We start from the raw sequence: 27,769 nt of genomic DNA, 5'->3' as shown, positions 1-27,769 counted from the left end.
AGTGGTTACTAACTTGCTCTCACCCATCACCTGATTATGTCACCTGTGCACTGGTTCAGCTATCATTTAAACCTGCCCTGTTGGTGGTACTTGCGGCCCTCTGTACATGTGTTTCTCCGGCGTATCATATCTAGTGCCTCACCAGCCTCTGACCTCACTGCACATCACTGATTATATATATATATATATATATATATATATATATATATATATATATATATAATGTTATACAGAGGTTACTTGTATATAAAGTCACACAATACACAGTATATAATGTAATACAGAGGTTACCTGTATATAAAGTCACACAATACACCGTATATATATATATATATACATACATACATAAATAATGTTATACAGAGGTTACCTGTATATCAAGTCACACAATACACAGTGTATGTGTATATATATATATATATATAATGTTATACAGAGGTTACCTGTATATAAAGTCACATATATATATATATATATATATATATAATATGTTATACAGAGGTTAACTGTATATAGTCACACAATACACAGTATATATATATATGTTATACAGAGGTTACCTGTATATAAAGTCACACAATACACAGTATATATATATATATATATATATATATATATATATAATGTTATATAGAGGTTACCTGTATATAAAGTCACACAATACACAATATATATATATATATATATATATATATATATATATATATATATATATATATATATAATGTTATACAGAGGTTACCTGTATATAAAGTAACACAATACACAATATATATATATATATATATATATATATATATATATATATATATATATAATATGTTATACAGAGGTTACCTGTATATAAAGTCACACAATACACAGTGTGACGGATACCCCGGCTACCCCGACTGGGTAGCTCCGCCAAACAGGTCCTTCCGCTGTCTGGAACAAACGGCTATGTAGCCCAGGAAGGGGATTCTAGCAGGAGCCCACCTAAATGACTAGACAGACTAGCATTCAGGTGAAATAAGAACTGCTTTATTGCACAGAAAACACAGCTTTTATACATTTCCAACAGATGGGGATAGTTACTACACAAATAGAAACAAATATTATACAATGAGACAAACATCAGACAATGGTTAGTTAAACAGATTCTAATCACATCCTGACTTACAAAAGGACAATGGATGACTCATACAATAACAGAAAGACACTGCAAACCTAGACTAGATAACAACAGGGGTGAGGTTATAGGGGGTAGGGGTTTACTGCATAGAAAACACAGCTTTCATACATTTCCAACAAATGGGGTAGTTACTACACAAATAGAAACAAATATTATACAATGAGACAAACAGACAATGGTTAGTTAAACAGATTCTAATCACATCCTGACTTACAAAAGGACAATGGATGACTCATACAATAACAGAAAGACACTGCACACCTAGACTAGATAACAACAGGGGTGAGGTTATAGGGGGTAGGGGTTTACTGCACAGAAAACACAGCTTTTATACATTTCCAACAAATGGGGTAGTTACTACACAAATAGAAACAAATATTATACAATGAGACAAACATCAGACAATGGTTAGTTAAACAGATTCTAATCACATCCTGACTTACAAAAGTACAATGGATGACTCATATAATAACAGAAAAACACTTCACACCTAGACTAGCTAACAACAGGGGGAAGGTTATAGGGGTTAGGGGTTTAACCCTTGCAGCCTGGTATCCGTGACATCTCCCCCCCTCCAGTTCGGCAGGCCCGGCTAGATCCACATATGGGTCGGCCTGGGGATGTCCGAGGAATTTATGCCACTTCAGTCCGCCGGGAAAGTCCGTCAGCATTCCCATTGCTTTATCCTGGTCAGTACTGAATGTCAAAGTTAAATGGCTGCAGGGCTAGGCTCCACCTCAACAGTCTCCCGTTGTCCCTGGAAACTCGGTTGAGCCATACAAGGGGATTATGGTCAGTGAGGACGGTGAAGGGTCTTCCATATAGGTAGGGCTGCAACTTCTTCAAAGCCCATACCAGCGCCAGACACTCTCTCGACCGCCGCATAGCCTACTTCCCGGGGTAGCAGTTTTCGACTGAGGTAGGCAATGGGGTGGTCCTTTCCTTCCTCGTCTGCCTGACTTAGTATTGCCCCAAACCCGAACATGGAGGCATCTGTGGACAGAAAAGCGTTTGGCTGGGTTAGGAGCGGCCAGTACTGGAGCAGAGATGAAGGCAGACTTAATACTCTGGAAAGCTTTTTCACACTCGGGGGACCACAGGACCTGTCGGGGAAGTCGTTAACGGGTCAGGTCAGTCAGGGGTTTGGCGAGGGTGCTGTAATTGGGGACAAACCTCCGGTAGTAGCCTGCAGTACCCAGAAAGGCAAGGACTTGGGTTTTGGTCCTGGGGGTGGGCCAGTTAGCCACTGCCTCGACTTTGGCCGGTTCAGGTTGCTGCTTACCGCAGCCGACTCGGTGGCCCAAGTATTGAACCTCCGAGCGCCCAATGGTGCACTTATCTGGCTTCAAGGTTAGTCCAGCGGCTTGAAGACGATCTGAGACGACGCCTAGGTGGACCAGATGGTCCTCCCAGGTCTCGCTATAGATAGCGATGTCATCCAGGTATGCACAGGCATAGTCCTGGAGGCCATCTAACAGGCGGTCTATCATTCTTTGGAAAATAGCTGGGGCGTTCTTCATTCCAAACGGCATGACCTTAAACTGGTATAAGCCGAAGGGAGTGATGAAGGCAGACTTGGGGATGGACTCAGGGTTGAGGGGAATTTGTCAATAACCCTTGCATAGGTCGAGGGTGGTCAGGAAGTGGCCCCGGGCGATTCGATCTAACAGGTCATCTACTCGGGGCATGAGATAGGCGTCAGTGGTGGACCATGGTTCTGTCGTTGAGTCTATGGTAGTCAACGCAGAACCAGGTAGTTCCGTCCTTCTTGGGTACTAACACTACCGAGGAGGCCCAGGGACTTTTGGACACTTCAATGACACCGAGGTCCAACATTCCCCGGAGCTCCCGGTGCATACTTTCCCTGATGGCCTCTGGGACCCTGTAGGCAGCCTGTCGCAGGGGGGTCTGTCCTGGGGTCTCCACCCGGTGGATGGCTGTGGTGGTACACCCAGGGACAGTAGAGAACATGTCACTTCTCTGTTCTAGGAGTCGTCGGACCTGCCTTTTCTGTCCGGGCTCTAAACTGTCGTCTAGGGATATGTCATCCACCCCCTGGGGGTGTCAGTAGGTCCGGGCAGCTCCGGCATTGGAAGACTTTCAGAGTCCTCCACTGCCAGCGCACAGATAGCGGCCACATCTCTGGGTCTATGTATGCCTTCAACATGTTCACATGAAAGGTCCGACGGATCCTTTCATCTGAACACTTCACTACTAGGTATGTGGTGTTGTTCAGTTGTTCCACAACCCGGTAGGGTCCTTGCCAAGAGGCCTGTAGCTTCTCTGTTTTGGCAGGCTTCAGGGCGAGGACCTACTGTCCCACTATCAGGGTTTGGGTACGGGCATTGCAATCGTACCATCGCTTCTGTTTGTGCTGAGAGGCCTGAAGGTTCTCACGGACCTGGGCTGCCAGGTCCTGCAACCGGTCCCTGAGCTGGAGTATGTATCCCAGTGGGCTCATACCAAATCTAGCAGGCCCCTAACCTTTCGACCATACAGTAGTTCAAAGGGGGAGAAAAACTTGTGGATTCCTGAGGCACCTCGCGATATGCAAAGAGGAGATGCGGCAGGAATTTTTCCCAGTCCCTGAGTGGCCGAGAACGTCCGAAGCAGTTGCTTTAGGCTCCTGTTAAACCTCTCACACAGCCCATTTGTCTGGGGATGGTAAGGGGCGCTGTGCAGGGGTATAATCCCGCACAACTTCCAGAGTTGTTGAGTGATTTCCACAGTGAACTGTGTTCCCTGATCGGAAACCACTTCCCGAGGGAAGCCTACCCTGGTGAATATCAGGAGCATCGCATCTGCTATGGTCTCCGCCTGGATATTGGGCAAGGGGATTGCCTCTGGGTATCGGGTGGCATAGTCTACCACCGTAAAGATGTATTTCTTCCCTGAGGGGCTGGGCCGAGCTAATGGCCCCACGATGTCTACTGCTCTCGGCTAAAGGGTTCATCAATAATGGGCAGGGGATGGAGGGGGGCTTTCGTATGATCTCCCGTCTTTCCTAACTTCTGGCAAATCTTACAGGATTTACAGTATTCCTTAATATCGGCTGTAATGCCTGGCCAGGAGAAGGTTTGAAGGTTTGAGTCAAGCGGTGGTGGGTCCTTTGTTTTCCTAAGTGGCCAGCTAAGGGAATGTCATGCCCTATTTTCAGCAGGTTGGACCGAAACTTCTTCGGTACTGTCAGAGTACAGGTAAATGACATATATATATGTAAATAGCATATTTTTATCAGATATTATGTAAGGTTTACCCCTTTAAGGAACTCAATATACAGATTTAATACAATTAAAGTTAATATGTATCACCACTTGAAATAAATTACCCAATTTGTTTAAGGCAATCAAAGATAGTGGTGAAGTTGTTATAGAATGATTTGTTTTTTAGGAACCAAAAACTTATGTTTGGTACAGATAAGAGAAACAACGGTAAATGAAGGGTTAATACCCAGAAAGCAGATATTGTTATTTATTTCACTAGTTTGTACTAGAAGCAAGTGAGGCTTAAGTAAACTTTCAATATGCTGTGTATTAGATAGATAAGACAAATTCGTTATTTAAGGAATTGTATTTCTTTGGTTTATTTCAGTTCACAGACTTGTTATTTTAGAAATGATCGGTACCTTAATTTTAAGCAGTCTCTGGTGCCTGTTGCTCACACAGCTCTGCAATGTAGATCTCTGCCGATGTGACTCTGATGATTCCGCTAAACCAGAAGTTCCGGAGAGTTTCCAGAGCGCTTCTGGGAAATGTAGTCCTGCTCTGTGTGTTTGGGGAAAACGGATTAAGGTGAGAAATATACTTGCTTATAAAGAACTTTGTTGTAGATGAGCAAATGCCAGGTCGAAGTATTTATTCCTCTGTGGAGTTGAAATTAGATAGAAGAGTTTTAGAGAAATTCGGTCCTTCTGTGGGAGCTGTTAAGTTACACAGCTGACTTGTGCTGAGACGAAAGATTTCTTCTTTGGAAATTGGGAATGAGGCTTGGTTCTCCAGGTGTTCGTATGAGACGAATCAGAAAACTAAGCAATGCTGCTTAGTTGCTCTGGTTATTTAAAGGGGAATTAACCAATAGAAATTGTCATGAAGGAATTCTCTTAAAGACACAGTAACCCTTACAGGACCCCCCTCTCAAGGACGCTGTACCACAGCGGTAGGACGAGGTCTATCCGGGTGACGGCGATGAAAAGAAGAGATCAACCTGGGTGCCCTAATATTAGAAGCAGGTTCCCATGAATCTTCATCAGAAGAGAAATTCTTCCATCGAATCAGGTACTGCAAGGAACCCCGACGCAATCTTGAATCCAGAATAGAATGGACCTCAAACTCGTCTGGATCAAGTAGGACAGGTGGAGGTGGAAGGAGAATATCGGTAACCCTCTGATCCTTATAAGGCTTCAAAAGTGATACATGTATTGTTGGGTGAATCCGAAGGCTTTCGGGGAGATCAAGTATAACAGCGTTTTGATTAACTATTCTTTTGATACGGTAAGGACCAATAAAGAGACTTGCCAATTTTTTGCTGGGTAATTGTAGTTTTAAGTTTTTGGTCGATAGCCAAACCTTTTCTCCAATGGAGTAGTTCGGAGGTTCTCTCCTACGTAAATCATAATACTTCTTTTGTGTATTTTGTGAGTCTTCAATATTCTGACGTATGAAGTTAAAGTTGTCAATTAGAGAATTATGTAATTCATCCACTAGAGGAAAATCCAAGTCGTTATTTGAATCCAGTAAGAAGGTGGGATGGTATCCATAATTGGCGAGGAACGGTGTGATTTTTGTTGATGCATTTACAGAGTTGTTATATGCGAACTCTGCTGTAGATATGTAATCTATCAAGTTGTTTTGATGATAGGAGCAAAAACACTGTATGTATTGCTCCAACCACTGATTTACACGTTCCGCCTGTCCATTTGTCTGTGGGTGGAATGAGGTAGAGAATCTGTGATCTATCTGAGTGAGTTTACATAATTTTGACCAAAACCTGGAGGTAAATTGTGTACCTTATATCTGTTGTGAGTATAGATGGAATTCCGTGAAGTTTCACTATATTGTCTAAGAATAGTTGAGAGGTTTCGGCTGAGGTAGGGAGTTTGTGAAATGGTAAAAAATGGGCCATTTTAGTGAAAATGTCTACAACTACAAAAATTGTAGTCTGATTTTTTGATGGAGGTAGGTCTACAATGAAATTCATTGACAAATGTTGCCAGGGTTTCGTGGGTATAGGAAGAGACATGAGCAATCCATATGGGGGTTTTCTCTCAGGTTTGGATGTGTTGCATTTTATGCATGTTTGAATGTACTGCTGTACAGTTTCTCTCATTTTTGGCCACCAAAAGGATCTTTTGAGTAATTCTAGAGTGCGTTGTATTCCTGGGTGTCCTGAAAGGGGAGTATCATGGTGATTTTGTAGAAGGGTAGGTCTCATTGAAGTCGGTACATAGATCTTTCCTTTGTGATAGTAAATCCCAGATCTTTTTTGGAGAGTAGAATGATCCTGATCAGTCTCTTCACTTGTATGCTTTTTTATGTCTGACAAAAAAAGAGTCAGTGAGTCCAATAAACCGGTCTTTGGGTATAATGTCTGATGGAATAATTTGGGAGTCTGGTTTTTCTGGTAATCGTGAAAGAGCGTCTGCCTTACCATTTTTGTTAGCAGGTCTATAGATAATGTTAAAAGGGAATCTAGAGAAGTATAGGCTCCAACGGACTTGTCTTGCCGATAATGTTTTATTACTTTGCAAATACTGGAGGTTTTTGTGGTCGGTGTAAATTTTAATTGGATATGTTGTACCTTCCAAAAGATGTCTCCAGTATTCTAGTGCCTGTTTTATAGCTAAAAGTTATTTTTCTCCGATTGGATAGTTCCTTTCTGCAGGTGTCATTACTTTTGAGTAATAGGAGATGGGGTGTACAGGGCTGTTCAGATTTTCTTGTTGTGATAATACAGCCCCAATTGCAAAATCTGAAGAATCAACTTCTAAGATATAGTAGAATGATGGGTTTGGAAATTTCAAAATGGGTGCTGTAGTGAAAAGGCACTTTAAGTTTTCAAAAGCTGAATCAGCTTCTGCTGTCCATTGAAAAGGGATAGAGGTACTGGTTAATCTTGATAGCGGTTTGGCAACCTTTGAAAAATCTTTTATGAACTTCCTGTAATAATTTGAAAATCCCAGGAATCTTTGAAGGTCCTTCCTGGTTTTAGGTGTTGCCCAAGTGGAAACTGCATCAACCTTTTCTTGTTGCATTTCAATACCGGTTGGAGATATGTTGTATCCAAGGAAAGTCACTTTGTCTGTGTGAAATAAACATTTTTCTGGTTTAGCATATAACTTATGGGTTCTTAATCTACGGAGTACCTCTTTAACGTGTTCTATGTGTTCTGTATAAGATTTGGAATAGATTAAGATGTCATCCAAGTATATAACAACACTGGTGTCTAGTAAATCATGGAAAACATCGTTAATAAAGTGCTGAAAGGTGGCAGGAGCATTACACAAGCCAAATGGCATAACCAGGTACTCATATAAGCCGTACCTGGTTCTAAAGGCAGTAAGCCACTCATGCCCTTCTTTGATTCTAATGAGGTTGTAAGCTCCTCTTAAGTCTAGTTTAGTGTATATAGTGGCTTCAGATAGACGTTCAATGAGTTCCGGTATCAGCGGTAGTGGATAGCGATTTTTTTATTGTAACTTTATTCAATTGCCGGTAATCGATGATAGGTCTAATGGTTGAATCTTTATTGCGTACGAAGAATATGCCAGCTCCTGCAGGTGAGGTAGATGTTCTGATGAAACCTTTCCTGAGGTTTTCTTCCAAATAAGTCTTAAGGTGTTCAAGCTCTGGCTGACTGAGTGGGTATAGGTGGCCGAATGGAATCGCTGCTCCTGGCTGTAAATCAATAGGACAGTCGTACTGTCTGTGGGGTGGAAGATTTTCTGCTTCTGTCTTGCTAAACACATCCAGGAAATCTGTGTACTCTTTAGGTATAGAATGTTCTAATGTGTTAACATTTAAACATGGGTGTTTTTTGGTACAATGTTTAGTACAATATTGTGACTCAAACTTAATTTGTGTTGGTAACCATTGGATCTGTGGATTGTGTTGTTGTAACCAATTAATTCCCAAAACTATAGAATAGTTAGGAGAGGTAAAACATCAAAAGAAATTAATTCACTATGACCTAATATAGACATTTGTATTGGTATGGTTTGATGTGTTATGGGACCGGTTGTCATGGGTGAACCATCAATCACACGGACACAGATAGGTTTAGTTTTGCGAACAAGAGGTATTTTATTTGATTTAACAATTTGCAAATCTATGATCCCGTCAATCGTCAGATGATTTTGATCCCACTGTAGAAAAAGGTATAAAGTGAAATAAGCAGGGTTATGTACATTTAATATAGTAGTACAAGAATAACCTGACTTACTTCTTTTGTTCTTTTGGAGGATGGGGCAATCCTGGACAGTATGTAGTGGGTTTGCACAGTACACAAAGATTTAATTCTTCGACAAAGTCTTTCCTCTGGTGTGAGTGGACCTCTGGCTATTCCTATCTCCATAGGTTGTTCAGCAGGTTTCATGGTTGAAGTACTCTCACGTGATGATTGTCCGGTATAGGTGTTTGGACGGGCATCAGTATTGAAACGTTCAGCACGTCTTTCACGCAATCTGCGGTCTAATAGTGTGGCCGTTCTCATTAATGCATCCAAAGATTTTGGCAATTCAACTCTGGCAAGCTCATTTTTTAAGCTATCAGCAAGTCCAAGTCTGAACTGGTTGCGGAGTGCAACTTGGCTCCATTGGGAGTCAGAAGCATATAATTTGAAATCTGCAACATAGTCCTCGACTGGCCTCTTACCCTGTTTCAAATTTCTCATGGAGGATTCTGGACATCTTTATCCTGGTATAAATCATCAAGTGCTTCAAAAAATTCATCAAGTGACCCCAATAAAGGATCCTCTGTTTCACATAAATTATCAGCCCATGAACGAGGCTCACCTTTCATGAATGAAATAATACTCAGAACCTTAACCCTCTCGGTTGGGTAAGTTCTGAGTTTTAATTGAAACAATAGTTGGCAGGAGTTCTTAAACTGCCTATAGAGCTTACGGTTTCCAGAGAAGGGTTCTGGTAACATAACTTGGGTTCTGGGCTATTGTCATATTGCGATGATCTGAGAGTTATAGAATCCCTTATTATTGCTCTTAAGGATTCAAAAATATTTTTTTCTTCTTCTTTATACAGCCTGAAAGTTGCAATTGCAATAAACCCATTGTTAAAAGACAATATATATATATATATATATATATATATATATATATATATATATATATATATATATATATATATATATATATATATATATATATATATATATGTAGGAATAAGTAAAATGTGTCTCCTCAGAGACCTGAGTTGACACAAGTGATACTCTGAAGTGGGCGCTGGTCAAAAAAGGTTATAGGAGATAATGGCGGCTATATAGGACAAATACTGGGAGGGTTGTAAAGCCCTAGACAGTAAGAGTAAATATATATTCAAAAGGTGGATACAGCGCCTATATGTCCAGTATACTGTAGGGGTATGTGAGGGGTAAATGTTATAACAAAAAGAAGAAAAGTAAAAAGTACAATAATGTAAGAAGTACAATAATAAAAGAAAGTAAATATAAAAATAAAAAAATATAAAAAAATATTATAATAAAAAATATATTGATAAAAAATAATAAATAATGAATGAAAGTCCAGCTAAAAATAGCATATAAAATATATGAACTTAGAAATAGTGTTCATAAAAGTCCTGGAGATGATATAATTCGTAATAAGTCTCCAGATGTAGTAGTTGTATAGTTTATAGTTGGTATATAGTACCCTTACCAGATATTACCTCAATCGAAATGAGGTAAGTATGCCGCACTGGGGGTATATATAGATGCTTGGATTTCCTCCTTGTATCCTGCTGTGGTGCCTCTTATGATGTTCGTTAACCTCTTGGAGTATGCAGGGATATGTTTCTGAAGGTGAGTTGATCCCTTGCACTTCCTATGGGTTAGTGGTTGGCCTCTTGGAGTGCTCTTTCTGTTCTGGTATTGACTGATCATAAACAAAATTGAAAACTCCGACACAGTAGACTCTTGCGCCCAAAAGCCGTGCTTTATCAGCCTCTTTTACTGTCAACACAGGTATCTGACCCTCCAACTTGCCGTCTGTCAGCGTAATAACAATACTGGCAGTACTTTTTCCTCCTGCCTTCTCAATTTGTTCATTTGCTAGTTTGAAGCCTTCATGCATGTACGTGTCCCCTGTAGGTTTTTCTTTACTCAGCTCTTGAAGTCCCTTTTTGATTATGTCTCAAGAGAGTTGAATACATGTACACTGGAGTTGAATACATGTACACTACATCTGGAGACTTATTACGAATTATATCATCTCCAGGACTTTTATGAACACTATTTCTAAGTTCATATATTTTATATGCTATTTTTAGCTGGACTTTCATTCATTATTTATTATTTTTTATCAATATATTTTTTATTATAATATTTTTTTATATTTTTTTATTTTTATATTTACTTTCTTTTATTATTGTACTTCTTACATTATTGTACTTTTTACTTTTCTTCTTTTTGTTATAACATTTACCCCTCACATACCCCTACAGTATACTGGACATATAGGCGCTGTATCCACCTTTTGAATATATATATATATATATATATATATATATATATATATATATACACACACACGTACATATATTCAGACAACATATTATATATGAATATAGAAATTTGGGAGATTGTCTAATTTTCTAATATTACATGAGTACTCGCTTAGCTTGATAGGTGACTATTTCAGTCGGTCTAAAATGTTTAACTATGTCAGAATAATAACCCTTGTATATCTTTATTTTTTTTTTAGACGCATTATAACAGGATTTATGCTTTCAGAATTTGTTGGAAGTGTGAAACATGCTGTATTTGCATGCATGCAATATCAGGATTTTAAATGCTATCAATCTGGAATAATTAGCAGTATAATTACTTTATATTGTTAAAGACACATGATGTTTCATATTAAAATAATCAGAAAATTCACATCGTGCTATCCTGCCTGGAATTCGGATTGTAAGTAATTAATGCAATGTTATAGTATTGTTTAATATAATCATTATATGGGAAATATTGTAAAATGTTTAGAAATGGTTAAATGAATCTGTTTTGTTTGTCGTGTGGCCCCCCGGTGGACGGAATCCAGTGTTGCGATGCAGGAGTTGCAGCTAGAGGACGATTGGTTGCTAACGGGGGTGCATTCTCCCTAGCAACCATATATCCCAGGCTGCCTAATCAGAAGGGACAAGGTTCCGAAGGGCCACCCATATTCCTCACCTATGATTAGACAATATAAGTTGGGAATGCAGGATGAGTAAGAGCTGGCTGCTAAGGATTTTGCTAAACTGACTGAAAACTGTTGCGTGGGAGAGAGTCAAACTATAAGCAAAGTGCGCCATACTTTTCTTATCAATTGCAATTACACTTATTTTTATATGAGGTGGGACAAGTTTTGAAGCTGAATATCATCTGCTAAAACAAAATATAGGCATAGTCACTGCAGTTTAAAGTACAGTTGAGAGATTTAAAAGATCAGTTTGTATTTTAGTTTATATCCATAGTCTGTGTATTGTTAAACATATATCCTTAATGCTAAACTATTTTATCTGTGCAAATATAGAGTTATAACTCAGAGTTTGATTGTTGGCACAAATAATATATATAACTTCTGGTGTTTCAATTAGAGTATATATACACTGTCCTATTGTTTAACTAAGCACTGTTAAAATTGTATTGCTTGGATATTAGAAATTAAATATCTTGGAATCTCATGGTGTTAACTGAATGAAATTCTATTGTGAAAAAGGTATACTTGCATGAACTCTGCATAGCATATTTGAATAGTTTTTAAACGCGTATAATATTGATTCATATTCTGATTCCTACATATATATATATATATCAATGTGTTCATAGATATTTACTAATAATAAAGAGTTCAGGTATTTATATTAATTGTATTGTCTTAGTATATGCATATTTGATTGTGGGTTTAGTTTAAAGAAAGATTGTTAAATATATATTAAAGGGCCATAATACCCAAATGTTTAAACACTTGAAAGTGATGCAGCATAGCTGTAAAAAGCTGACTAGAAAATATCACCTGAACATCTCTATGTATAAAAGAAAGATATTTTACCTCAAAAGTTCCTCAGTAGCCATCTCCCATTGTAAAGGATTTCTAAGCAGCATTTTAGTGTGTCTGTCCTAGGACAGCTTAGGGGGATGAGCCTTGTGCACTCTCATATTATTTCACCAATCAGGTAAAGGAAGCTTACTATGAAATCTCATGAGATCACAGTAAAAGAGTTCATGACCTCAGCACTGCTGATGCTGATTGGCTGCAGTTAATTTCTTCATTTTTTTTTTTTACCTGCAGCTGGGAGCAGCTGAGTATAACTTTTTACACAGAACTTACTCTGCTGAGCTGAGGAGATTGTGAGGTAAAATATCTTCCTTTTTAACATAGAGATGCTCAGGTGATATTTTCCTGTCAGCTTTTTACAGTTATATTGCATCAGTTTCAAGTGATTTAGCATTATTATGTCCCTTTAAGTTATAACCCTGCCATATACTCACATATTATTTGGAGAGTACTGCTAAGATTCTTATAAATATACTGACAGTACGACCAGCTGGCGTTTGGACACCGGTCCTTTTCTCCTCTTGGAGATCCGGTACAGGAGCTCGCCCTCCCACTGGAACTGTTCGTCTCCGGGGCCCTGGGCGTCAGCACCTACTCTGTCTCGGCAAGGGGCTAGGGTCGGGTCGCTCAAGGTCTCTTTGACGAAGTCGGAAAGGGTTGCCCAGGAGGGGGTGTCGGCAAGTTCGGGTTTAGTGGGGACGGTTAGTCGGGGTAAGGTAGGAGTCGGGGCAGTAGGTCTTACCTGGGTCCCCGGAGTTGGTGAGGTGGCTTGGTATCTGGCCTGCTGGCGGGTAGTCACAGGGCAGGTGACCAGAGAGGTATTCCCCAAAAAGGCAGAGACAAGTTGGCCGAGGTCGTTTCACAACAGGACCTTTGCAGGAATGTTTTGCATAACCCCCAATTCTACATTGTGGGCATCGGTTTTCCAGTCCAAATGGATCCAGGCGGTAGGAACCCTCAGAACAGCACCTCCCGCTACCCCTACAGTGAGGGTCCGTCCAGTGCAGCCAGAGGGAGGAACAAGGTGAGGCTGAATCAAAGAGATGGTGGCCCCCGTATCTCTCATTCCTTGAGCTGCCTGCCCGTTGACCCAGACATCTTGCCGATGTTGGTGTCGGTTGTCTTGGCCCACGGAGCTGACGTGGTGCAAGTCACCCACTTCTTCTCCTGTCCACTCCTGTCGGAGCTCGATGTATGCGCACAATAGGCAGCGGCCTGGTAGGTGCGGGCTTGAGGAGTCCCCCACAGAGTTGGTGCAGGGTTCCTTGGCGGCTGGGCTGGGGGTTTCTTTGTCTTGTTGGGCAGTTCCGTACCACATGGCCGAGGTGTCCACACCCATAACACCCCCGGGAATTGCTGCCTCCAGCTGGGTACACAGGGGGCGGTCAGGTCGGGGGCTGCCTAAAAACTGTTGGTGGTCGCGCTGGGGCTTGCGGCGAAGTGGGTTCCTGACCGGGGGTCTGTGGCCGCCTGGCGCCGGGCATCCACATATCGATCGGCCAGGGCGGTCAGCTTGGTCAGCTGGTCTGGGTCTCTTGTCTTTTACCCAGTCCCTTATCTCTGCTGGGGTGCGGTTGTAGAACTGCTCCAGGAGGATGAGTTGAAGAGCTTTCGTCAAGGGCGGTGATGTGGCACCCAGTAACCCAGGAGTTCATGGATCTAGCTAAGCGGTGGGCAAACTCAGTATACGGCTGCTCCTCTTGTCTTTGTAGTCCCCTGAAGTTTAGCCGGTGAGCCTCCGGGGTGAGTCCATACCGAGCAAGGATGCGCTCCTTCACCCAGTCATAGTTGCCTTGATCTTCGGAGGGGACAGTGTGGAAAGCCTCCAGGGCCCTACCGGATAGCATCCCAATTAAGATAGTAACCCTATCGGCATTAGTGACCCCATGCATCCGGCACTGGGTCTCGAACAGCTGTAGGTAGCGGTCGATATCCTTGCTCCCATCATCCTGGAAAGTTCAGAAAGCCCTGTGAGGTAGTTTCTTGGGCCGGGAAGGGGGGTCCAGGGGATCCGGCATGACCCCCCCCTATAGACTTCTGAAGCTCCAACATGTGTATCTTATTGGTGTCAGTCACTATCCGAGTAATGACATCCTCGGGGGGGTTAGGTCCATAGAGAGCCAGTTGCCACTGTACCTGCCGCTGCTTGTCGGATGTCGCAGTCCCTTGAGTGGAGGCTGTACTGGGCTGTCCTCCGCTTTGGTCGCTGTCTGACCCACCAGCCTGTTCGCTAGCCCGATCGTACTCCATCAGTTAGGCTATGAGCACTGCCTTTGTCTTGTTGCCGGCGACTTTCCCTCTAGTCTGCAGCAACATTCTCAATTCTTCCTTCCAGAGCCCATGGTACTGCTCCATCCGGCAAGATCTTCAGTTGGTGGTTTGGACGTTCCAGGTGGACGGAAGCATCCCACCGCTGCCAACCAATGTGACTGATACCCCGGCTACCCCGACTGGATAGCTCAGCCAAATGGTTCCTTCCGCTGTCTGGAACAAACTGCTATGTAGCCCAGGAAGGGGATTCTAGCAGGAGCCCACCTAAATGACTAGACAGACTAGCATTCAGGTGAAATAAGAACTGCTATATTGCACAGAAAACACAGCTTTTATACATTTCCAACAAATGGGGTAGTTACTACACAAATAAAAACAAATATTATACAATGAGACAAACATCAGACAATGGTTAGTTAAACAGATTCTAATCACATCTTGACTTACAAAAGGACAATGGATGACTCATACATTAACAGAAAAACACTTCACACTTAGACTAGCTAACAACAGGGGGAAGGTTATAGGGGGTAGGGGTTTAACCCTTTGCGCGCCTGGTATCCGTGACACACAGTATATATATATATAATGTTATACAGAGGTTACCTGTATATGAAGTCACAATGCACAGTATATATATATATATATATATATATATATATATATATATATATATATAAAAAAACAACAGAGAGGGTTGGCGCACATCTAAATACTTGAATCCACATGTTTATAACATTTACAAGCAAAACTATATTTATGCTGCAAGACTTTAAGCCTATATATCTTTAAATAAAGTTGGGATCTTAGTCACACAATATGGCCATATTCTGCTAAGCCAGTCTACCACTTACAAGGTGTCCCAAATCAGACTGGTCCTAATACTAGTCTGTTTAGCTTTGCTGGGCTGAGTCATTCGATTCTAATATTAAATACAGAATTCCAACATTGCAGTGCTATGCCTCAAATCATGACTGCACCATAGTCACATTATACTAGTCAGTTTACCTTTGCTGGGCTGAGTCATTCGATTCTAAAATTAAATACAGAATTCCAACATTGCAGTGCTATGCCTCAAATCATGACTGCACAGAATGAAACTCCCTAGCTGAGTATATATATATATCATGATCACATTATATGGAATACACCTGGGCTCCTGGGCTGGGTGGTGTGCATTAACCAAAGGGATTTGGTCAACTCCCTATTATAGAAGCAAACACAAGGGGGAGTTGGTTAAGCACACCACAAAAAAACAGCAACACATTTTTAAGTTTTTTTAAAATACTAGCACACATATTGTGGGAGTGCTGCCAAAAAGACCAAAACAATAACAAAACAACAGAGAGGGTTGGCGCACATCTAAATACTTGAATCCACATGTTTATAACATTTACAAGCAAAATTATATTTATGCTGCAAGACTTTAAGCCTATATATATCTTTAAATAAAGTTGGGATCTTAGTCACACAATATGGCCATATTCTGCTAAGCCAGTCTACCACTTACAAGGTGTCCCAAATCAGACTGGTCCTAAGCTTAAGCTAAACAGACTAGTATTAGGACCAGTCTGATTTGGGACACCTTGTAAGTGGTAGACTGGCTTAGCAGAATATGGCCATATTGTGTGACTAAGATCCCAACTTTATTTAAAGATATATAGGCTTAAAGTCTTGCAGCATAAATATAATTCTGCTTGTAAATGTTATAAACATGTGGATTCAAGTATTTAGATGTGCGCCAACCCTCTCTGTTGTTTTGTTATTGTTTTGGTCTTTTTGGCAGCACTCCCACAATATGTGTGCTAGTATTTTAAAAAAACTTAAAAATGTGTTTTGTTTTTTTTGTGGTGTGCTTAACCAACTCCCCCTTGTGTTTGCCTATATATATATATATATATATATATATATATATATATATATATATATATATATATATATATATATATATATATATATATATATATATATATATATATATATATATATATATAAATAATATGTTATGCAGAGGTTACCTGTATATAAAGTCACACAATACACAGTATATATATATATATATATATATATATATATATATATAATATGTTATACAGAGGTTACCTGTATATAAAGTCACACAATACACATTTTATATATATATATATATATATATATATATATAAAAATATGTTATACAGAGGTTACCTGTATATAAAGGCACACAATACACAGTATATGTATATATATATATATATATATATATATATAATATGTTATATAGAGGTTATCTGTATATAAAGTCACACAATACACAGTATATATATATATGCAAATGAGGTTCACAATGACTCACATTTTTACTTTTAGCCTGCTTTTTAAGACAGACTTCCCTTTACGCCATAGCATTGCTGCATTACACAGCTTTTACGCTTAGCTAGGGTTATTACAGTGATTCAGAACCAATCCCAGGACAGCTGTTTCGTGGTTGTTGCCACTCATCAGCTGGGAGTAGGTTGAATCACTGCTTGGTAAAGTTCATTGCTGGGGGAAATACAACAACAATTAAAATTATTGGGAGGCGAAAAGTGAGTTTAAAATCCTCCACTAAATACAAAATGTAGAGAAAACAACTCATTGTGTAAACCATTTACAAGTCTAGACAAGTCAGAAGACTTGCTTTTCCCACAGAAACTCTCTGATTACACTGTTTCCAATGCAGCAAAGGATTCTGGGTAAGACATGCAAATGAGGTTCACAATGATTCACCTTTTTACTTTTAGCCTGCTTTTTAAGACAAACTTCCCTTTACGCCATAGCATTGCTGCATTACACAGCTTTTACACTTAGCTAGGGTTAGTATAGTGATTCAGAACCAATCCCAGGACATCTGTTTCGTGGTTATTGCCACTCATCAGCTGGGAGTAGGTTGAATCACTGCTTGGTAAAGTTCATTGCTGGGGGAAATACAACAATTAAAATTATGGGGAGGCGAAAAGTGAGTGGCAATAACCACTTTGGTGGTTTGGTGCAATATTATATATAAGAACGTTATACAGAGGTTACCTGTATATAAAGTCACACACAATACACAGTATATATATATATATATATATATATATATATATATATATATATAATGTTATACAGAGGTTACCTGTATATAAAGCCACACACAATACACAGTATATATATATAAAATATGTTATACAGAGGTTACCTGTATATAAAGTCACACACAAAACACAGTGTATATATATATATATATATATATATATATATATATATATATATATATATATATATATATATATATATATATATATATATATATATATATAAAATATATATATATAATGTTATACAGAGGTTACCTGTATATAAAGTCACACAATACACAGTATATATATATAAAATATGTTATACAGAGGTTACCTGTATATAAAGTCACACACAAAACACAGTGTATATATATATATATATATATATATATATATATATATATATATATATATATATATACTGTATATATAAAATATGTTATACAGAGGTTACCTGATAATAAATTGAAAAATATAGTTGAGGCAGGATGTTGCTTCTCCTATCGAAGAGGGATCACTTTAGCTAACGTGCTATCACCTACAATACTCCCTAAAAGAAGAGGAGGAAGTAGTTGGCTTACCCATGTAGGGACCTTTAAATGTGGCAGCACGAGATGCAAAGCATGTGAATATATTTCAGCGACTTCAGAATTTGAATCATACAGAACAGGCAAAGTCTACAATACCTCACAGTGCATAAATTGCAGTATGGGTTATGTAGTCTATTTAATCTCCTGCATAGAATGTAAACTGCAATACGTGGGCCTCACCACTAGGGAGGTGAGGTCCCGTATTCGTGAGCATTTAAGGAATATAAAATGTAATACAGAATGTTCTGCACTTGCAACGCATTTTATACATAGGCATAATCAGTCAGTAAACTCATTTAAATGGCAGGCCATAGAACTAGTAAATAACCCTAGAAGAGGAGGAGATAGAGACAAAGAGTTGGCCCGTAGAGAGGCATACTGGATATTTCAACTTGAAACAAGATATCCTAAAGGGTTCAATTCAGTATACGACATTATGAACCATTGGGAAAGATAGACTCTTTTTGTTGAGATAAACATTTAAATATAACCTTTTTCTCTTTAATGATGATAAAGAGAGATATAGAAAATGTTATACAGAGGCTACCTGTATATAAAGTCACACAATACACAGTATATATATATATATATATATATAATATGTTATACAGAGGTTACCTGTATATAAGTCAAACACAATACAAAGTATATATATATATATATATATATATATATAAAATGTTATACAGAGGTTACCTGTATATAAAGTCACACAATACACAGTACATATATATATATATATATATATATACACAGGTAGCCCTCAGTTTACGCCGGGGTTAGGTTCCAGAAGGAATGGTTGTAAATCGAAACCGTTGTAAATTGAAACCCAGTTTATAATGTAAGTCAATGGGAAGTGAGGGAGATAGGTTCCAGGCCCCTCTCAAAATTGTCATAATAACACCTAATACATTATATTTAAAGCTTTGAAATGAAGACTTTAAATGCTGAACAGCATTATAAACCTAATAAAATAATCACACAAAACAGAGTATATAATTAAACTAAGTTAAATTAACAAAAAACATTTGCTAACAGCATTATAAACCTAATAAAATAATCACACAACACAGACTTCACTTGCATTTTTCTGCAAACAGTTCTTTCTATGCATTCCAATCTGGACTGATTTGTAGACAGGAAGATCTTGTTCCTTTGAAATCTGCTTGATAGCTCAGGTCTGGTTAAACTGATTAATTTCAGCTTGCTTGGCTTTGCTGCAACACAAGCGGACAGCTACACCTACTGGTTATTTTAATAAATGCACTGCTTCTGAATGCTTTTCAATAGCAGTCACATGACTGGAAAAAAAGGTTGTTATTCTGAAACGGTGTAAATTGAACCGTTGTAAAACGAGGGCCACCTGTATATATATATATATATATATAAATATGTTATACAGAGGTTACCTGTATATAAAGTCACACAATACACAGTATATATATATATATATATATATAATATGTTATATAGAGGCTACCTGTATATAAAGTCACACAATACACAGTATATATATATATATATATATATATATATATATATATATATATATGTGCTAGTATTTTAAAAAAACTTAAAAATGTGTTTTGTTTTTTTTGTGGTGTGCTTAACCAACTCCCCCTTGTGTTTGCCTATATATATATATATATATAGGATTTGAAGTCAAATCACTCCATCATCTTCCGTGAAGCAGATAAGGGTGGGGCGGTAGTACTCCTGGATTATACATATTATCAACAGGAGATTATGTCCCAACTACAGGATAAAAATACCTACAGACAGCTACCTGGGGATCCAATTTGGACGTTTAAAAAACAAGTGGATGCATCACTACACAATGCCCTAACAGGCGGACAGATTGATGATAAATTGCTGACCTACCTTACAGTACAGTTCCCGAGGACACCAGTATTTTATACACTACCCAAGGTGCATAAACACGCTACTCGACCACCTGGGAGACCAATAGTGTCAGCAATCGGATCCCTATTACAACCAATTGCAGTATATTTAGACTCTATTCTGCAACCCATCGTCCATAATATGCCATCATTCTTATTGGATTCTATTTCCTTAATTAAGGAACTAAAGGATATTAAAGGATTGAAGGAAACTGAGTACCTAGTTACGCTTGATGTGGTGAGCCTCTATACGGTGATACCACATCAACAAGGTATAGAGGCTATACGTAATCACCTGTATAGATAACCCTATGTAGGTCCAAATATGGATTGGCTATTGGAACTGTTGGAATTTTGCCAAGTGTGGCCCCATCGTACGCCAACTTATATATGGCTGATTTCGAACAACATCAAACAGAACTATTCCAGGATACTAGGATACGATTTTTTCGTCGTTATATTGATGATTTGTTCCTGATCTGGGAAGGCACAGAAAATGAACTTTCTGAATGGTTCCAACAATTGAACCAGGTTCTACCAAATCTCCAATTTAAAATGGAGTATAATCAAACTTCAGTGGATTTCCTGGATTTACGCATTTCAGTCCAGGGGGATGGGTTGGGCACTACCCTCTTCCGAAAGACCACGGATAGAAACTCACTATTACAAGCTTCAAGCTGCCACCCAGCTGGCCTAAAGCGAGCGCTACTGATATCACAATTTAAAAGGGTAGTTCGCAATAATAGTGATCCCAATAAGGCCAAAGAACAACTATTAGAGATGAAAGAAAGATTTCTACAAAGAGGGTACCGACAAGCCCATATTGATCAACACCTTGCAAAATTCTGGGATATGAAGCAAGATGAGGCCCTATGCACAAGAAAACCCCTGGAGACGAAAAATCGTTTGACCTATTTAACTACATACACTGCAGACAAAAAGGGAATACCTGGAGTTGTGAGAGACCGATGGGATATAGTGACGAGTGATCCAACATTGCCGTTCACCACTATGGGACCCCCAAGAGTGACCTACAGACGAGCAAGATCACTAAGGGACTCCCTAGTCAAAGTTGATCCGGTGGACAGTTATAAGAAGACTACTTGGCTCCAATCACCAAAAGTGGGCTGTTATAGATGCCTTGGTTGCACTACGTGTAGTGGCTTGAGTAATACCAAGACATTTACACATCCCCATACTAACAGAAAGTACACAATCAAATATAGAGTAACGTGTACCACTGAGTATATTATTTATCTCTTACATTGCCCATGTGGCCTTTTTTATGTGGGTAAGACGGTAGACACCCTCCGCATACGTATGGCCAACCATCGCGCTGCCATTAGATTGGCAATCCGAGAGAAAGAATCTGAGCAGCCAGTTGCCAGGCATTTTGCGATGAGTGGCCATACTGTTAGCGATTTGAGGTATGTGATCATTGATCACGTACCTAAACTCAGCAGGGGTGGTGATAGAGCCAATCTTCTGTTGCAAAAAGAGTCCAGGTGGATTTACAACTTGGGGACTTTATCCCCTAAGGGGTTAAACACACAATTGGATTGGCATTGTTTCTTGTAAGATGACCTAGTCATAATCATGTCTTTGGCTTATATGCCAAATGATATAGATAAATACATTAGTGACACTTTACTATTGTCTTAGCCCTAATATAGTACCATATTAAAGGTTCATTGCTTAAGGGAATTGCTATATATGGGGAGTTAGCTATAGAACTGTCACAATTGGTTATATCAATAGTTCATATAGGACTCTACTAGGCTATTAAGCATCGCGATTGCACACATTGATGATTTGAGGTTACGTTGGGTTGAATGCCATTACAACGGTTGCCTTGACAACCGGGTACATGTTTACATGGTGGCGTATATTAATAACACTAACAGTTAGCCACATATAGCCTATTAAATACTCTTATAGTATGATAAACAATATAATCATTTATATGGCAGGTATTCTTTGTGTTTTTAAAACCTTTTTATTCAATTTCAGAGCTGTATATCCGGGTTGCTAGGGCAACCGGCGGACCTGCGCATTGAGCTCTGCAGGACGCCTGCGGCACTTCCGGTAGTACGTGGTGATGGTGGAGGGTAATGTATAAATGTTTGCTTTCTATTTTAATTGTTGTAATGGTCTGAGGATGGGGCTAACCACCTCGAAACGTCACTTTGTTTAAATAAATATTATTACTTGTTCAAGACCCGGCGAGTGCGCTCCTATTTTCTGGGATATATATATATATATATATATATTTAGAAAGTATTAAAGATAGATAAAGTATACAAAATTTCGACAAATTAAGTATAAAGAAAAGGGATTGCAGCACTCTTTTTGAAAATAGTCTAATATAAATTTATTTCTGAATTAAAATCTAAAAAATGGCGGAATCCAGCCCTATCAATGGGCAGTATACCTACACAACATAGACATACATAAAAAAGGATGCAGAAAATCACATTTGACTGGCCAGTCTAAAACTATAATCTATAATCTATTGCTAATGTGGAAAATAAATATATATAACCACCAATATACACAACAAACAGTGTTACATACTGCAGAGAAAATGTTATTCAGATTATAGCAATGTAGCAAAAAGTGTAACAAACATATATTGCAACATTAGAACAGTCCCCTGTATAGGCGAAATTATGCATAGTAAAACTGTGCTAGCATAGTTATAATTCCATCTAATAATATTGCACCATTATTTGGAATCACCAGTTCATCAGAGTGACGACAAGGAAAATCAAAGTTCACTTTACCATTTCCACGGCAATGTCCGTCAGTCGGTATTGCTCTCCTTACCGATATGGGCTTTAATGCTCCAAAGTGACGGATTGTTGTTGTCAGACCTTATGCGAATTTGTATTCCAACAGCCACGCTTAACTCAGCGTCTCCTCACCTCTCCTGGGCTGTATACCATTCAAGGCAAACGATAAGAAACAGATATGCACAGAGCCGGGCCGTGCACTGCATCCGGGATAGCTTTCAGACTTCCACTTTTACTCCGGTTAGCTTTTTGCTTTTTGTTTCCGATCTGTGGTGTCTTGCCTCCCTATTTCTCAGGGATACCTCCAGGGTGCTTGTAAATTGCTGCTCATTCCTCCCTTGCCTCTACCAGCTTTGAGGTTGTCAGCTGTATCTTGTTTCTAATCAGGAACCGACTCATACAGGTAAACTGATACTCCTTAATTGCGGTGCTCACTGAAATGGTGCAACTTCACTTGGGGACTGCTTATTGGGGTCAGTCAATGTGACTTCTTTGGGAGCTTGCCAACGTACGTTTCACCCCTTGTTGCTCCAAACATATCGGGGCTTCCTCAGGGCTAAATTATTCAGGTACAGGTGCTCTTTTTAGTACCCTAAACCCCGCCTCCATTCATTACGTCATGGGGGCGTATAGCGAAGAGGTCTTTTCTTATTTAAAATTGCTCTATATTTAAAGGTATTATATATCAAATTCCTTAAACATATAAAACATCTTAGCATTCTTTTAATGCAATCCTGAAGCCCAGGAAAGGGCGTTCACCATGTCATTTTATTTCTCTTGCACAGTATTTCTAAAGAAATGAGGCAAACTCTAGTCTTTCATTCAGGCCTCTTGGATATCTTGTTTTTAAAACATAGATCCAACGAGTTTCCTTCTGTAGTAATACTGTGTCATTATCCCCTCCTCTGTTATTCACTATTCCCTTATCAATTGCCATTATTTTTAAATGTGCTGCATTTGACTGGTGAAACTGAGTGAAGTGTCTTGCTATTGTAGTATCTCTATTATGTGAGATATCGTCTCTGTGTTCTTGAATCCTGTCTTTTAGGAATCTTTTTGTTTTTCCTACATAGAATTTTGGGCATGAACAGTGTATTAGATAAACTACCCCAACAGAGTTGCAATTAAAAAAATATTTCACATCATAATTTTTACTGTTGCCTGCTGAGAATTTCTTAGCTTTCTCCATGTACGGGCAATACACACATTGACCACATGGATAGTTACCTTTAACTCCTCTATCTTTTCTGAGCCAATCAGCACTAGATGGACTCTTGTTATACATGCTTCTTACTAGATGGTCTTTTAAATTTGGTGACTTTCGTGCTACCATTAGGGGAAATGTCCCTACTTTATCTTTTATTTTCTCCTCATAGGTTAGGAGATGCCAGTGTTTCTGCAAAATTGATTTAATAGTACTCCACTGGCAATTGTAACCTGAGATAAATCTTATCCTTTCTTTTTGAATTGGTTCCACTTTTGTTTTATAGAGCACTTCATCTCTATCTAGTCTATTGACTTTTGAAGCTGCCCTGTTGATACATTTTTTAGAGTATCCTCTGTCTAAGAATCTTGCTTCCATCAAGTTTGCATGTTTAACATATTTATTTTTGGAGGAGCAGTTCCTTTTTAATCTAAGTAGTTGCCCAAAGGGAATCCCTCTTTTTAGATGCTCTGGGTGACTACTTTCTGCCTGTAGGATGCTATTGGTCGCTGTTGACTTCCTATAATTTTCAGTGACTATAGAGTTACCTTCTTTACTTATTAATATGTCTAGGAAAGGAAGACTTTTTTCATTAATCTGATAGGTGAGCAGAATGTTTTTTTCATTATTGTTCAGATCACTAATGAACTTTTCGAGTACTTCTAACGGACCCTCCCATAATATAAGGACATCATCCACATAGCGGATCCATAAAATGATGTTTTCCTCAAATATATTGCTATATTTTTCATAGATTTCCATCTCCCATGCTCCCAGATGTAGGCAAGCATACGTGGGGGCGGTTTGCGCCCCCACGTATGCTTGCCTACATCTGGGAGCATGGGAGATGGAAATCTATGAAAAATATAGCAATATATTTGAGGAAAACATCATTTTATGGATCCGCTATGTGGATGATGTCCTTATATTATGGGAGGGTCCGTTAGAAGTACTCGAAAAGTTCATTAGTGATCTGAACAATAATGAAAAAAACATTCTGCTCACCTATCAGATTAATGAAAAAAGTCTTCCTTTCCTAGACATATTAATAAGTAAAGAAGGTAACTCTATAGTCACTGAAAATTATAGGAAGTCAACAGCGACCAATAGCATCCTACAGGCAGAAAGTAGTCACCCAGAGCATCTAAAAAGAGGGATTCCCTTTGGGCAACTACTTAGATTAAAAAGGAACTGCTCCTCCAAAAATAAATATGTTAAACATGCAAACTTGATGGAAGCAAGATTCTTAGACAGAGGATACTCTAAAAAATGTATCAACAGGGCAGCTTCAAAAGTCAATAGACTAGATAGAGATGAAGTGCTCTATAAAACAAAAGTGGAACCAATTCAAAAAGAAAGGATAAGATTTATCTCAGGTTACAATTGCCAGTGGAGTACTATTAAATCAATTTTGCAGAAACACTGGCATCTCCTAACCTATGAGGAGAAAATAAAAGATAAAGTAGGGACATTTCCCCTAATGGTAGCACGAAAGTCACCAAATTTAAAAGACCATCTAGTAAGAAGCATGTATAACAAGAGTCCATCTAGTGCTGATTGGCTCAGAAAAGATAGAGGAGTTAAAGGTAACTATCCATGTGGTCAATGTGTGTATTGCCCGTACATGGAGAAAGCTAAGAAATTCTCAGCAGGCAACAGTAAAAATTATGATGTGAAATATTTTTTTAATTGCAACTCTGTTGGGGTAGTTTATCTAATACACTGTTCATGCCCAAAATTCTATGTAGGAAAAACAAAAAGATTCCTAAAAGACAGGATTCAAGAACACAGAGACGATATCTCACATAATAGAGATACTACAATAGCAAGACACTTCACTCAGTTTCACCAGTCAAATGCAGCACATTTAAAAATAATGGCAATTGATAAGGGAATAGTGAATAACAGAGGAGGGGATAATGACACAGTATTACTACAGAAGGAAACTCGTTGGATCTATGTTTTAAAAACAAGATATCCAAGAGGCCTGAATGAAAGACTAGAGTTTGCCTCATTTCTTTAGAAATACTGTGCAAGAGAAATAAAATGACATGGTGAACGCCCTTTCCTGGGCTTCAGGATTGCATTAAAAGAATGCTAAGATGTTTTATATGTTTAAGGAATTTGATATATAATACCTTTAAATATAGAGCAGTTTTAAATAAGAAAAGACCTCTTCGCTATACGCCCCCATGACGTAATGAATGGAGGCGGGGTTTAGGGTACTAAAAAGAGCACCTGTACCTGAATAATTTAGCCCTGAGGAAGCCCCGATATGTTTGGAGCAACAAGGGGTGAAACGTACGTTGGCAAGCTCCCAAAGAAGTCACATTGACTGACCCCAATAAGCAGTCCCCAAGTGAAGTTGCACCATTTCAGTGAGCACCGCAATTAAGGAGTATCAGTTTACCTGCATGAGTCGGTTCCTGATTAGAAACAAGATACAGCTGACAACCTCAAAGCTGGTAGAGGCAAGGGAGGAATGAGCAGCAATTTACAAGCACCCTGGAGGTATCCCTGAGAAATAGGGAGGCAAGACACCACAGATCGGAAACAAAAAGCAAAAAGCTAACCGGAGTAAAAGTGGAAGTCTGAAAGCTATCCCGGATGCAGTGCACGGCCCGGCTCTGTGCATATCTGTTTCTTATCGTTTGCCTTGAATGGTATACAGCCCAGGAGAGGTGAGGAGACGCTGAGTTAAGCGTGGCTGTTGGAATACAAATTCGCATAAGGTCTGACAACAACAATCCGTCACTTTGGAGCATTAAAGCCCATATCGGTAAGGAGAGCAATACCGACTGACGGACATTGCCGTGGAAATGGTAAAGTGAACTTTGATTTTCCTTGTCGTCACTCTGATGAACTGGTGATTCCAAATAATGGTGCAATATTATTAGATGGAATTATAACTATGCTAGCACAGTTTTACTATGCATAATTTCGCCTATACAGGGGACTGTTCTAATGTTGCAATATATGTTTGTTACACTTTTTGCTACATTGCTATAATCTGAATAACATTTTCTCTGCAGTATGTAACACTGTTTGTTGTGTATATTGGTGGTTATATATATTTATTTTCCACATTAGCAATAGATTATAGATTATAGTTTTAGACTGGCCAGTCAAATGTGATTTTCTGCATCCTTTTTTATGTATGTCTATGTTGTGTAGGTATACTGCCCATTGATAGGGCTGGATTCCGCCATTTTTTAGATTTTAATTCAGAAATAAATTTATATTAGACTATTTTCAAAAAGAGTGCTGCAATCCCTTTTCTTTATACTTAATTTGTCGAAATTTTGTATACTTTATCTATCTTTAATACTTTCTAAATATCTATTACTAGAGGGTCTGCACCATAAGATGTGACTACATCAATAGTAACATGGTACCATGAAATGGTGAAATAATTAATCTCTCCCCATCAAAACATTTTGTATATATATATATATATATATATATATATATATATATATATATATATATATATAT

At 38.8% G+C, this 27,769-nt stretch overlaps 1 long non-coding RNA gene across 1 annotated transcript in view; it reads right to left on the bottom strand.

Annotated features, from left to right (window-relative positions):
• Nucleotides 1-998: 998 nt before the first annotated feature.
• Nucleotides 999-27,769, bottom strand: part of LOC128666727 (uncharacterized) — a 30,470-nt gene continuing 3,699 nt past the window's right edge. The window contains exon 2 of the long non-coding RNA XR_008403263.1: nt 999-2,164. This is a non-coding gene — a long non-coding RNA (uncharacterized LOC128666727). The remainder of the gene's footprint in view (nt 2,165-27,769) is intronic.

The sequence above is a fragment of the Bombina bombina genome, chromosome 7, assembly GCF_027579735.1.
Source record: "Bombina bombina isolate aBomBom1 chromosome 7, aBomBom1.pri, whole genome shotgun sequence".
In the NCBI taxonomy this organism is placed as follows: domain Eukaryota; kingdom Metazoa; phylum Chordata; class Amphibia; order Anura; family Bombinatoridae; genus Bombina; species Bombina bombina.
Note: the sequence above shows the minus strand (reverse complement) of the source record. Positions and strands in the feature narration are given on the sequence as shown.